This window comes from Octodon degus, unplaced genomic scaffold, assembly GCF_000260255.1.
Source record: "Octodon degus isolate 3935 unplaced genomic scaffold, OctDeg1.0 scaffold00025, whole genome shotgun sequence".
Taxonomy (NCBI): Eukaryota; Metazoa; Chordata; class Mammalia; order Rodentia; family Octodontidae; genus Octodon; species Octodon degus.
The window spans coordinates 8,267,144-8,281,552 of NW_004524601.1; the positions used below are offsets into that span (position 1 = coordinate 8,267,144).

At 42.4% G+C, this 14,409-nt stretch overlaps 1 protein-coding gene across 1 annotated transcript in view; it reads left to right on the forward strand.

Annotated features, from left to right (window-relative positions):
* The window catches only part of Tmeff2 (transmembrane protein with EGF like and two follistatin like domains 2), a 251,043-nt gene that overhangs the window by 96,275 nt on the left and 140,359 nt on the right, over window positions 1-14,409 (forward strand). The gene's annotated exons all lie outside the window — the stretch shown is intronic.

Here is a 14,409-nt window from a genome sequence, read left to right on the forward strand (position 1 = left end):
CTGTACCTCTGAAATGTAATACACAGACAAATTGGATAATCCCATTTTTGTCGTACTCTATTTGTATGTATAACTTATAGGAAATAGCACTAGAGTGGATAAAGCAATGCATTTGTGCTTTGGAATATTTTTATAAAAATTCAGATTTAATTATACATCCAACTCAAAAACTGATTTTCTTCCTAACATTTTCAAAATAATGGGTTTAGTTTTTAAAACAGGTAAAATGAATTTCAGTCTGTAGATTTAGATAAGTATTAATTTCTAAGCCATGCCCTGAAAATCTTCCTTTAATAGTAGTCCTTAAACTGTTAAAAATTAAACTCTCTCATACTCAACTTTCTGTTGTTTTGTATTAATGCTTCATCTACATTTATGTAGATTAAGCTTTTCATCAGCTGAAGGCGCCTTGTGGAAGAGCTTCTAACTGCTGTCTCGAATGAGAAAGCTCCAGTTAATATTGCATTGGTTCCAGCGTGGCCTTGATGGATGGCAAGGCACGGCCTGAGCAGGGCAGAGCAGAGCTGTCCACCGCGTCGTCTTCCACAACTGGCGCACCCCACACACATTGCATTGCTCTGCAAGGTGTCCTGAGGGCCAGAGACTTTCTTTTTTATGAAAGCCTCTTTGCATTTTAGAGGGTGCTCACCAAGAAGACTTGGTCATCAAGTGTTCCAAGGAAGCACATAACCTATGAATATAGCGTAATCTCAAATTATGGATTATGTCCTAAAAACCATCATTCAAAATAACTTTATATGCATTGTATTTGCTATGATTTCTATACAGATGGATATTATTTCTTGTTTATGTTTTTGCATGTATTTGGTACAGGGTCTCACTATGCAGCTCAGACTCTCAGTAATCCTTCTGTTTTCAGCCTCCCCAGCGCTGGGATTACAGGTGTGTACCACCATGCCTGCTTTTGGTGGCCGGCTCAGCATGCTCCAGGGGTGGGGCTCTTATGTGGTGTTTAAAGTACTGAAAATTTTTATTCCTAAGGTACAGAAAAAAAAATACCTAATAATGTTTAACTAGAAGTAATATATTGTGCAAATATACACAATTGTCCGTAAGGTCAGTTAGTGACAAATTCCCTACATCATCAGAACTTGTGTTATTGTTTCTTTTCTGTGTGTTTCCCTTAAAACACACAGAAAAACACAGTTTTTCTATATTAGTGTTCACTGTGTTTCCCTATAACTTGATAATAATTCAGTGAGCACTTTTGAAAATACAAGTAGAATATTGTGACCTTATTTTTGATTTTAAAACACATACTTAGAACTTATTCTCAGTATAAAGATGACAGCCGTGTCTGTCGGACACCCTGAGCTCTGTGATCCTGCATTCCGCCGTCCACTATGGTCTCACTGCCGTGGACTTGTGCAAGGAGTGTCCACAGGACAGCTGTTGGCTGAAGAAGTAATTTCAGCATACACCCTTCACTGAGATTAAATTGTCCCTCTTCTGTTTATAGTGCAAAATTCCTTACTGTTCCCAGTAAATAGTGTAAAAGAAATTGAATTATATTTATGCTTCAACTGTTGCTTAAAAGTTATAGCCAATCTTTGAGGGGTTTGGTTCATGGGTGAACCAAGCAGCAGGTTCTGAGATTAAGTAGCCAGTGTGTGAAACCAAGCCTAGTCCTCACTAGTATTTTAGATGTGAAATTGTGTCAGACTTAAGCCTCCAATGATGAGCCTTTATGGCCTATGCACCTCCCTTCCCTAACTTGCCTTGTACGGGTAGGTCTTTATAGGATCAGAAGGAATAAGCCAGTAGGAACGCCTGTCCACCAGAGAGCACAGCTGTCTGTGGGTGAGTAGAAAGCCATAGTCCACGATGTGGAAGGTGACAAAGGCCAACAAACGATAGGGAAGGTGACTGGCGTGGTGATTGGCCCTAGGAATGGAAATGGCGTGCCTCGTGTGAGCAAACCCACCCCGATGCCCCAATCCCTTTTCCCGTGGCCGAGTGTTGTCCTTGCATCAGTGTGAAAACCATCTTTGGCAGTAGGTTTTCTGAAGGAGCTTCTTGGCTGAGCAGAGTATCATGGACTCAGTTCTGATGCCAACAGAGGCAGTTCATCAGGTAAACCTCAGCTCGTTGGCTCATCTTGGTGATGCCTGGAAATTCATCGGATTCCAGGATAAAACACACCCATTTCTGTTGCTGGTGGGTTGTTTAATGTACAATTTCAAAAATTTATCATTTAAAGCCAAAAATATACTAATAATAATGAGTACAAAACTTAATTATTGGCAGCTTAATTTTACAGACTCTAGTTTCTGCGTTACCCAATGCCAACTGCTGTCCACACAAATTATGAGCATGCAAGAAAAACTAATTGTTCCACATCATTTTGCAGTTATTATTGATTAGCATGCCCTTTGCAAAGCAAGACAGAAATAGAATCTATAATATTTCTGAAGGGTAAATTCCACAGTTACTACAGGGGAGAAAGAATATTTCCAAACCCTTTCTTGTCAGATATAAAATCATGAACTACATTTAAAGTGCTGCAAATGAATACAGATAAAATCTAAGTGCATTTTCAAAGCAGATCTCTGATCAGATATATACAGGTTCCAGAAGAGAATTCTCTTTCAGTTGTGATTATTTCTTTCTCAGGAACATCCCTTGACCTCCTGAATGTCAACCAGATTACACTTACTCAGATGTCTTCTTTTTCAAGTGTTTATGTCATTGAAGTATTAGAGTCAAATTACTAAAAAGAGCTGGAGATGTAGTCTAAAGGAAAGGCCCTGGGTTCAATCCCCAGCTGGGCAGTCACACCCAATCTTTCCTTCCAATCATCTATCCATCCATCCATCCATCCATCCATCCATCCATCCATCCATCCATCCATGTACATTCAGAATCAACTGGAAATACAATATTTCAAAACATTTGGATGGTAATATAATGCATTACTGACTTATTGCTAATAAGATGAATCTAAAATTCACCAAGGTTTGGGAAAATGAAATAAAATCCTACTCCACCATGAGTAAGATGGAGACTTGTATAAAACCCGCCCCTAAACTCAAGAGAACCCAGTGATTTCTTCCTTCTCCCTTGTCTTCCTCTCCCTTTCTGGCCTCTCCCTTCCTCTCTCTTTCTTGGGCCTTTTCTCTTTCCTCTTCTTTCTTCTCTGTTTATTTTTGTGTATTTTCCTAACTTCAGAGTTTTGGGGGGTTTCACTGTGATTGCAGAGTCTTTTACCTCGGGCTGCAACTCTAAACTCACTGAAGCAGCTCTCAGAGTAGCACAGTCCTACTAGGCTGGGCCTGCCCATTGTTGATGACACCATGTGCTAGCAGGGTTGCTGGTGAGGTCTCTGGTGTGGATCCCATCCAGCCAGTGTGACAGAGGAGGACGGGGTCATGCCACCGAGGCCTTGGAATTCAGACTTGGAGCTTTTAGCCAAATAATTTCTTGTATCATTTTCTGCGTAGCCAAATATGGCTAACCTGAAAGATGAAAACGTCTAGTTCTTACTATCTGATGAAAGATGAGATGTTATTTAAAAACAGAACTGAGCCTGTATAGGAGTATTGAAAGAAGTCGTCTTTATGGATGAAGAACCGATAATGATATAAGAATATAATGAAATAAGAAAGTGTTTATCAATAACACTAATAGAAACAACAGAACTTGACATACATTCTGGAAAATACATGTATTTGAAAAATAATTATTAAACCAAATCGAATGCTGCCTTCAAATAAATAAATAGCACAGAAACATTACTTTATCTCCATGTGCCAGTGTATTTTTTTTTTAACAGTCTTCTTTGTTATCTGCCAAGCATTCCATTTGGCTAATGTTTATTTCCTCCAAGCAAAATGTGCATTTCATGAGAACAGGGACTCCCTGGGCCAGGAGAGCACCAGTCTTAAAAAGATCCCTTGGCAGTGAGTACAGTGGGGGGGTAGCAGAAGTGACGGTGGACCTGGTGTCTGCTCCTCAGCTGGAGAAAATAGCCAGCGAAGCCTCCTGAAGTAAGCTTTGGGTGAGGAGAGCAGGCACATCGGGTGAGGAGAGCAGGCACGTCGGGTGAGGGGAGCGGGCACGTCGGGTGAGGGGAGCGGGCACGTCGGGTGAGGGGAACGGGCACAGTGAGGGGAGCCAGCGCTATGGCGTCCTATTAACACTGTGCCACTTTCCCATGAAGCAGGCGGCTTAAGAGCTACACAGATTCATTCTCTTGCAGCTCTGGCACTTAGAATGTAAAGTAAATTATTGGGAGCTGTTACCACGGTGGAGCTGTTACCCAGGTCTGAGAATCTCTGCGCTCCTCCTTGACGCTCCCGGAATCTGTCCACTGCCTTTCGCAGCTGCTCCGAGCCCCGGTGTCCAAGGGCATCTCAGCAGGCTGGGTGCTTCTGGCTGCAGCATCCCGTCGCCTGCCCTCTTGACATCTGTGAGCTCTGTCCTGCAAGGACCCTCCTGATGGTCCCATATTCAAAGTCAGTGTTCCTAACTCTCCACATCTACAAAGACTCCAGCATGCTACAAGGTTGTGGGGATTCAGAGGTGGACATTGTTTGGGGCGCATTATTATTACCACAGGGTCCCGTATAACCTCTTTTCTAACCAGTCACCAGGCAGGAAAACAAAAATGTTGATCCTTGACAACACTGAAGGTGTTTGTAAAATGTGGAACATTCTTTTCTTCATTTGAAACAGATAAGAACCAGTCCTCTGGGAATTTTATGTATTACAACATCACTTTAATAACAGGGAAAAAAATTTCAAAGCTGAAGGTTTAAATCCCAAACAAGCAGCTAGACTCCAGTTGTTTAAGTTTCTGATCAGAGAGTAAGCCACAGGCTTTTAAAGCATTTAAGGAATAACAGTGATATGTCATTTAAAAAGCAGCTGGGCATGGTGGTGCACACCTGCAATCCCAGCTATTTGAATTTCAAGTTTGAGGGCAGTCTGGGAGACCCTGTCTAAAAGTAATTTTGAAAAGGGCTGAGGGTGTGGATCACAGCGAAAGTCCTTGCTTACAGTGTGCAGGTTCAGTTGTCAATTCCTAGCACTGCAAAATTAATAAATAAATCAGTTAGCAATCTGAAGAAGCCCAGTGCATACCTGCTGGAAGGACAGGCTTCCAGCCTGTGGATTACCACATTTACCCCCTTGTATTCAGATACGTCAGCATGAAATGAACATAGCAGTTCATGATTTTTAATGAGTTGGAGAATTACATTGAAATTCAAAACTGTGATGATAGTCTCTGAATTAATATTTTCCTTCAGATAAATTGCATTTGAAAAAAATTCTGATTTTATTGCCCATAAAGTGACACAATAAAGCCAGAATGCCAACTTTAGCATGCAAAACTGTCCCAGCAAATGCTACAGAGACAGTCCACTTTCTCAGTGTTTGCTCTTTCTGTTTAGCTATTAAAATAATGGTTTAATTTAAAATGCATGAATAAGCTTCTTACTTGATTGCAGACAAGCAAAGCAAGTAAATACCCTGTGCTTCTCCTCTCTCCTCTCTCCTTTCTCTCTCGCCTCTCCCTCTGTCTTAGCTCTCTGCTGCTCTATTGTTTCCCTTCTTGCAATGACAAATTGAGGAGCTGACCCAGGTATGCCTGAGTTAGGGGCCAGCGGGGAGGGCACAGAGCACAACTATTCAAGAAATTGCTCCCCTCTCTTCATTGTCTCACTGGCATTTCTGCCACTGTGTGACTTTTCTTTTCCTGGGGTTTGTAACTGCCATCAGGAGTAGGTGTTTGAAAGGAGCCATTAAACAATCATCAAAGCATTAAACAGCTACACACCTGGGAATGTACCGCAAGTACCACCACCAGTTGGCCGCAGAGTCCTGCATCCTTGCAGCAGGTGTGATGCTACTTAGAGCAGGACTCTGGGGAGCTGGGAGCTGGCAGCACCAGAGCACGCGGTGCGTGTATGTACAGCAGATGACACGCTTGCTGGCTCCCACATGTCCTGCTTGCAGCAGGTGAGCAGAGCGTGGGGCTTGTGGCGTGCTGAGTGGCAGGAATAGCACCATGAAATTGGTAATGTCTTGCCAGTTTTAAAATGTAGATGAATAACTGCTTGTCAGAGGCCTGAAATCTTTCTTATCCTGTAAAAAAAATCCATGTATAACTAATGAGACACCTGGGTGAGCATCGTGCTCTACTCAGTTTCTTACTCTGGTTTGGCTGCTCAACTACCTGTGGCACTTTTCTTGTGCCAAGAAGTATTTTCAGAATTGATTAACGCTACAATAAATTGGTACTCAGATGGCCATGTGTGCGGTGCCTCTCGAAGGCCGTGAGCAAATGGGATGGAGCATTTCTTGAGTTACTGCATCCCTACATCAGTGGCTAGATTTGCCCAATTCCCCCTCATCCAGAAACCACGAAAGCCATCTCATGTCGCATGGTGTGGAGGGAGAGCTCAGGCGCGCCACGGTGTCCAGAGACCGCCGTTGGGAGGGGTCGCACACCTGGCAGCTGACGGAGGTGACACATGGCTTGTATTCCATCTCTGTATTTGGCTGTGATGATCTTTGACTGCTGAAGAGTAAAAGCATGATAGGATGCCGGAGAACTTCGTGTGTGGACGGGGATGTTTTGCTGCACTTTAAGTCAGTACTCCAGAGCAGTAAGAAACAGTTCTGAGGGTCCGGGAGATGGCTCAGTGGAATAAGCGCTTCCCTGGCAAGCGCAAGGGTCTGAGTTCAATCCTCAGTTCCACAAAAAAAAAAAAAAAGAAAAGAAAAGAAACAATTCTGGGAAGAACCAAGGGTCACTCTGCTAAAGAATACACAATTTTCATCTTTCACCATTTTCTTTAATTATTGAGCTAATAACTTTTTTCTTTTTGCTTTTGTTTTTGTTTTTAATGCTAGCATGAGGCTAGATAGAGCGCTTGGTCACACACTGTGACCCTAGCCTCGAAGGTCATGTTTAGGGCAGTAGAAAAATGCAAGAAAATGCATTCCATTTCTAACCTTCAAGCCACAGAAAATAAATGGTATTGATAGAAAAGAGAAGTAGATCCCTTGTGGATAGAATTACATAGGACAGGGGCCAGGGAGATAGCTCGGTGGTCCAAGCATCTGCCTGGCAAATGCAAGGACCCAGGCTTGACCCCCAGTACTGCATGCTGTGCTGGCCACCAGGACTGGGCATGGTGGCGCACACCTATAACCTCAGTACTGGGGAGGCTAAGACAGGAGGATCACTACGAGTCTGAGCTGCATAGTGAGACCCTGTACCAAATACATAAATGAACAAAAGATTTTTTTAAAAAGAATTAAATAGGACAATTTCAAAGCCAACAGGTAGACTGATAAAATTTCCTTAAGAAGGAGAAATCTTCGATAGATCAACTCATGAAGGAAGAAAAGAAAGCCTTTGTACGAGAGCAGCCGCAGCCGTGAGGGTTGCTGCGCTAGAGGGGTTCTGCTGCTAAGGCAGCTCTCCTCCTGCAGTCCTGATGCCATCCATCTGCACAACAGGCATTGCTGTTCCCATGTCACCAGTGCGGAAACAGAAATTTAGAGGCGGTTCCGTAAGTGGCACAGCGTGAGAGCAGAGTGGCTGGGACAGAAGCAGCTGCCTTTGTGACGGCAGCCAGCCGTGGTGCAGGTGCACAGCCACATCAGCTCAGTCCAGGGGGCCTGGAAGAAAGCCGAGGCTGCCTCCGACGGAAGATGTGTTCTTGGGGAAATATGGTTGGAAATGGAGAAATCAAGGAGATTGTCAAAGAAGACTCACTTGGAAAGAGGAGAGTCTACTCTCTTAGATCCTGAACTCCTCAGAGTAATAAATTAGCTTCAAGAGGAAAATTCTAGACTTGGCATGGTGGTCCACACCTCTAATTCCGGTACTTGGGGGCCTGAGGTATGAGCGTCACTGTGAGTTTGAGCCCAGCCTGACTACTAAGTGAGTTCAAGGCGAGGCTGAACTGCGTAGGTAGACCTTGTCTCAAAAAAGAGAGACAAATATGAACAAACAAAGGGGTAAAATTCTTCTTGACCTGGAGAACACAATTCATTCATTCTCACTTTTGGGAGAGAAAAGCAAACAAACAACAAAAAAAGTACAATTGCTGGTTCCTTTAGTCTTCCATCAAAGTAACTAGGTCAGATAGGAGGAATTTTTGCACAGATGGGGAGAAAGGCCAAGCCTGAGCCTAAGAGAATTTTAAAATGCAAGAAAAGGAGGTTAGGAAAGACTGCTAGAGTCTAGAGACCAAAGGCTTTGCATCCTATATTCAGAGAAAAGTTAGAGCAAGTGGCAGGTCCATTCCCCTGGAGTCACTTTTGTCTCTATTTTCAATAAATGCATGTGTGAAACATTTCCGGGGCACCTCCCGTGTAGTTGGTGGATTAAGGAAAACAAATAGAATTGTAAAATCCTGCACTGAAAGAGCTTGCTAAGGATTATTAGATGAAGTAAGTATCTCTAGTTAACCTGATCAACCCTCAGAGCAGGGCAAACATGGCTGAGAGTCCAAGTTGGGGGCCAGGAAAGTGTTTCAGAATTGGACAGAGAGACCTTGGCTTTGGAACAAGTGGTGAGGGCAGACGGAAGGCCGCGAGCTGACGGCACACAGGGTGGCACTTGAAATGTGCTCGATGAGCTCACATGTGTAGAGATGGCAGCAGAGAGCAATGTTAGACAAAAGGAGTGGCATGAGTGACAGGACTGAAAGACGGAAAGGCGGGAGAGCCGGACAGGAGGCGCCTCCAGTGCGCGCAGTGTACCCGCCTCTCGGTGGTGGCTTTCACAGCAGCGGTGCTGACACCAGGTGTTGTAGGAGCTGCAGTCCTGCCACTTGCCGTGACCTAAACGTATTTGTCAGTATCGTGTATGCTGCATATTAAATGTAGAAAAGTTTCTCACAGCGCCCAGTGTCTTTTATTGCGTCTTGTTACTGTGGACCTTGTTTCTTCTCTAACTTCACTGTGTCACATGCTTAAATGACAGGGTTCATTCAGCCAATTTGGCACAGTGCCCTAGATTTATTAAAGAACCAAGATTTGATGGGCGGCCTCTAGCCTCCAGCCCCACAGGTACCTCCTGCAGCTGTGGGTGCCGCCTCTAAGGTGGTTTTCACTCAGCTGCTGGACGAACTCAACACACTGACCAATGGGGTCCGTGCCCTTTGGGACCAGGCTGTACTCACCGCCTTCTCTCCTTTTTGTGACTTGGGTCTTTTACCCCTTTACCTCGCAGGTTCCTCAAGCTGGTCACTTGATGGCACAGAACTATTCCTTTTTGGAGCCTTGGTCATAAAGCGTGGTAAACATTTTCAGAGTTAGGAAATTGAGTAGTTTTTCCAAAGGAGCAAGCAAAATCCTCTTCATTGGTTTATTACTGCATTTTGGCCCTAAAGTTGCTGCCCAGAGTAAAGAATAACTATTTACACATAATAAGTAATTTCTGTGAATTTCTATCTATAATAAATATATAGCTGGGGAGACAGCCCAGTGGCACAATGCTTGCCCGGCAAGCGTAAAGTCCTGAGCGCACTTCCAGGTACCTAAATAAAGTACTGAATATGAACACATGATGTTCTGATTGAGAATTTTTTTTAATTTTATTTTACTTTATTTTGAAGAGCAAAAACAAATAGAAATGAAGATAGAAGCACAGTAACATATGATACATATGTTACAGATTTTCAAAACAAGAATACCTAGTTAACAGTGGTTGTTCTACTAGCTATCTTTTTCATCATATCTGCTGCTCAGATTAACAGATATAGTTATGCAAGATTGGACAAATAATTGAATATTACTGCTTGCTTTCAAGAAACCTTATTTTTACCTTTTCAAAACTTTAACGAGAGTATGATAGTAATTGATAAGACATTAGAAACGGTATACATTTAGAAGACCAAGATGAGAGGTATTCAAGCGTGCTTTTTGTATTACACATTGCTATCCTCAAAGTCGTTGCTCAGATCTCAGACATCAGCATATAGAGTTAGTCAAGGTGAAAAGTCTATACGTTAACTACTGTTGTCAAAAAACTGATAGAAATTATTAGCACAATCATCACAGCCATCCTATATGTATACTTACATATTTTCTTTCTTTATTCCTGTCTTTTCTCATTTCTTTTACCTTCATTGTTTAATCTGTAAGTTCATTTTCTTTCTGTTTTGCTATGTCTGTTATACTTTTCAGGTTTTATTTCTTCTTTTAGGTTCTTACATTATGGAGACAATACAATGTTTACACATGTGGGTCTGATTTATTTCACTTACAAGTATAGCCTTTAGTTGCATCCACTTACCTGTCAAGGCTTCGAGTTTGTCTTTCTCTATAGCTGAGTAATACTCCATGTATAAAAATACCACAGCTTTTTTATTCATTCCTCAGGTGATGGGCATCTTGGTTGTTTCCAAGATTTGGCTATGACAAATTGTGCTGCTATAAACGTGGGTGCGCGTGTATCACTGTGGTATGCTGCTTTCAGTTCTTTTGAGAAAATACTCAGAGGGGGAATAGCTGGTTTGAATGGGATTTCCAGTCTAATTGAGAATTTCATTCTACATCCAATACAGATTTTTTTTACCTTAAAAATGTACATTTCAGTTACTTTCTTTCAAATCCAAACTATCAAGTGATATCTTTTATTATGTGTTATATTAAGAGAGAAGATTGACTTTTGATACATTGTTCAGTCATTTAGAAATTGCAGCTTTGTATGCTACCAAAATGCAAATATTGAAAGGCAAGTCCTGAGAGGTTACACGCAGGCCAAAGGCAGAAAGAGAGGTTCCGTCAGGAATAAGTAGCGTATGGACTTAAGTTTGTTTGTTCCTGGGGTAAGAAGTAGTTGCCAGTTCTCTCTTCATTTTTGTTAATCTCTACCATAGTGCAGATGGACCTTACTTGATCATAACTATGATCATTTTTTTATTACTCATACTTTAACCCATAAACATGCTTCATCCCTCAGCCAGCAACCTTTTTCCTTTCAGGGAATGTTGTGAAGGTCACACATACTACAGGGCATGCGTGGTGACAAAGACCAGAATTACCATAAAAGTTTTTCCTTAGTGTGAAGACGTCAGCAGTTGGTACGACCAGTGATTTGAATTAAGCGGGCATAAATCGTGACTCAGGACAAAAACCTAGTCAGAAGACAATATTCTTTACAGAGGAAATGGGGAAAAGTATAGGATAATTAGAGTGACTTTTGAAGAGAAAAAATTTTAAATTTATTCCTGTGTAGCTTCCACAGTAGCTCAGTGATACTGCGTATGGATTGCAAAGGCAAAAAAAAAATCAGCAGAGCTGAAGATACCAAATGCTCAAGAGCTCCGCAGTTGCAGGTGAATGTAACTGAATCTGGTAGCTATTTGTTACGTACTTTCTGCGCATGTGTGATATCATTTATGATTGAAACTGGACAAACAGATTTAACCAAAATAACTATCTTCATTTTCAGTATGACTGCTTTGATCTTTGTAGTGGTCAGTAGAGGTGGGTGGAGGTCCGTGTCCCTAAGGAGCTAAGTGATACATTGAAAAATAAACCGACTTGGTAAAGATCATAGCAGCCTTGGTAAGATAAGGCTGTGCATCACAATGGAAAGAGGACCCATGCCCTGTGGATAAACCCTGTGAAATGCAAAGCTGTCTGCAGTACTAACTGCAGGAGGGCGCCTGCCTGGAGGTAGTAGTGAAGTCGGCTCCCTTGTGAGAGCTTCCACATCAGATGTGTGCATTTGAGTCCTAGGCTTCTCTGAACCAACTCTGTTTACTAAGGCCCTGAAATTACCTCTTTGGTGTTTTTCTTCATGGATCTATGAGTTCGTCTTCCCTTAATCTTCCTAGGTATGGACTATCCTTGGCTGTCTCTCCTTAACATGGTCATGAGATAGAAATGCTGAAAACGTCATAGTTTAGGAAACAAAGAAAAAGAGATGGCGCCAGGCAGTTGCGAGTATGCATTCTTCTCCCTTATCTCGTCTTTGGTTTCCTGGAATTTGGATGCCATTATATCTCCCCATGTTTGTTCATTTAATTGAATTTTTTTTTAAATAAATGTCTGTTATAGTAAAAGACATACTGTCATTAATCCTCAGAATACTCCGTCCCCCACCCACTGCACGTATCCTGTTGTTTTTGCAATCCTGAAGCAGTTCTAGAAGCTTGCCTTTGTGTCTTCATTTGTGCCACCCAGGCTGCCTTGATGGCATGAACTGACCCAGAACCCCGCCGCAGCACTGTGCCTCTGACTTCCCCACGTACCGCAGCAGCCTTTCCGCCGCAGTCAGATTCACTTCAAGCACCCACACTAAACTCTGTCCCACCATGTGGAGCTGCTTTATGTGCAAAAGTCCCAGATACAGGAGAAGACTAGAGCCCGATCCTTGCTTATCGCCTGCCGGCCTCTGGGTTGGTTTCATGCACGCTCCTCTCTGGCTTTCCATCTCAATTGACTGAGGACAGGAGCTGGACCCGCTCATCCCAGGTCACACATGAGTGGCTTAGCAGAATTCAGACCCCAGAACTGTCATGGTTCCTAAATCCTTTATTAGAAGCATTATGCCCTACCATCTTCCCAGCTCAGTATTAACATCATGTAAATTTATTCTCCAGCATGATTCATTAAAATGAAAATGGGCCATTTTCTCTGATTCTCCAAGCACTTCAGAAAAAGCGTTACATCCTGAATACCGATTTCATTTCTGAGGAGGAGACAAGAAAAGAAGTTAAACCTTTACTTGTATCGGAGGAGGATGGTTCAGCCTGAAAAAGTTTTTATTTCAGTTTTTGGTTTAAAATATTTAAAGGAAAGCCAAGCAGGAATACAGTTAAGAATAGGTACAGTTGCATCTATTGGCAGTTAGTAAAGCAAGAAAGCTAAACTGTGTCTGTAATTCAGTAGTGCAAACCTAATAAATCCTTCCCAATAAAAAGTTAAGGTACAACTAAACTTTAAAAAAAAAAATCAATGTGTACTAGACACCCACTCACACATTTTAAAATACTTTTGCTATCATAAAATACATAAACACCAATTCTCTTTCTGGGTAGTGTCTCATTTTGTTTAAGTAAGATACTAGAGCACCCACTTAGATATAGTTCTTGGTACAAAATAATATGACAAGAAATAAAGACTTGGCATATAAGCGTGTTTTCCTTCATAGTCACGGGTTACAAGGTAAAATTCAACGGGAAGAATGTATAGAATGTGACCTCAGGTGTTGCTTCTCTTTTGGTGGCGGTATTTCTGCTTTGGCTCCATTCCGCTTTTTAAAAATATGAGTTCACACTTTTCTTTCTCAAAGATGCTTAGATTTACAACTATTGTTAGGAAAATTCACTATTTAAGAAAGTACAAAGCATCAAAATTGATACTGTTTCGATACTAAATGGTCTGTCACAAGGAAGTTGTATCTGACTGTGGAAGGTAGCGTACTTATTCTGGTGCAAGTATAAATCTATGTTGCAAACAGTCGTGACGTGAAGAGGGAATTCCAGGACAGTGCCACACACGATGAGCAATGAAATGAGAAAGCCATGTTAAGTTGAAAAGTGAACCGTTGAAGCCAAGCATGGCAGAGTGTGAGCCCTGCCCTGGCGACTTAGTGACTTCCAGAGACCCTGACACAAAATGAGAAAGGCCTGGAGATGTAGCTCAGGCGAACACCTTATGAAGAAGAGTTTGGCTTCAGGATTCTGGGGAAGCTCTTATCGCTCTTCTACTCGTTTTTCACAGTGTGGCTTTTAGCAGGACTTACCTGTATGTATAGGTAGGGATGACAGGACCTACTGCATAGAGTTATTTTGGGTATTTAACTAGGAAATACTCCAAACTAACTTCTCCAAGGTTCATGGCTGGCAGGTGCTGTTCCCTGGCCGTGTTAGCTGTAGTGGCGGCCGTGAGAGGAGCACTTGTGGCACTCCTAGGGCCACAGAAAATGTCCCAGATGACCTTTGGCTTCCTTCTGAGTCTTCCTTTACCTGCTTCTTTGAGTTGAAATTTCAGTCAAAATGGATCTTAGAAGTTCAAAAATAAAGAAAGACATTGTCTCGGTTACTCTCATTGCTGGGACAAAATACCTAGTGCCTAAAACTAAGGAAGTAGAAGTTTATTTAGTTCGCAATTAGTGGAGGTTTCAATCCATACTCAGCTGGCTCCGAGGCAGACGGGTACATGGAACAGAACAGCCATTCATGGCGGTGTCAAAGAGCAAAGGGAAGAGCAGCATCGTTTGCTAGCCAGTCCCTCTCCCCTCGTTACATCATAATGCAGATTGCCTCGCCAGGGCAAGTGTGTAGCACTCACACCTGCAATCCCAGCATTGGATCAAGAATCATTACAAACTCCAGAAGCCTCCCCTGTGACTACAAGCAGCTTTAGGGGGACAACTAGACACAAACCATAACAGATCTCTCACATGAGTTA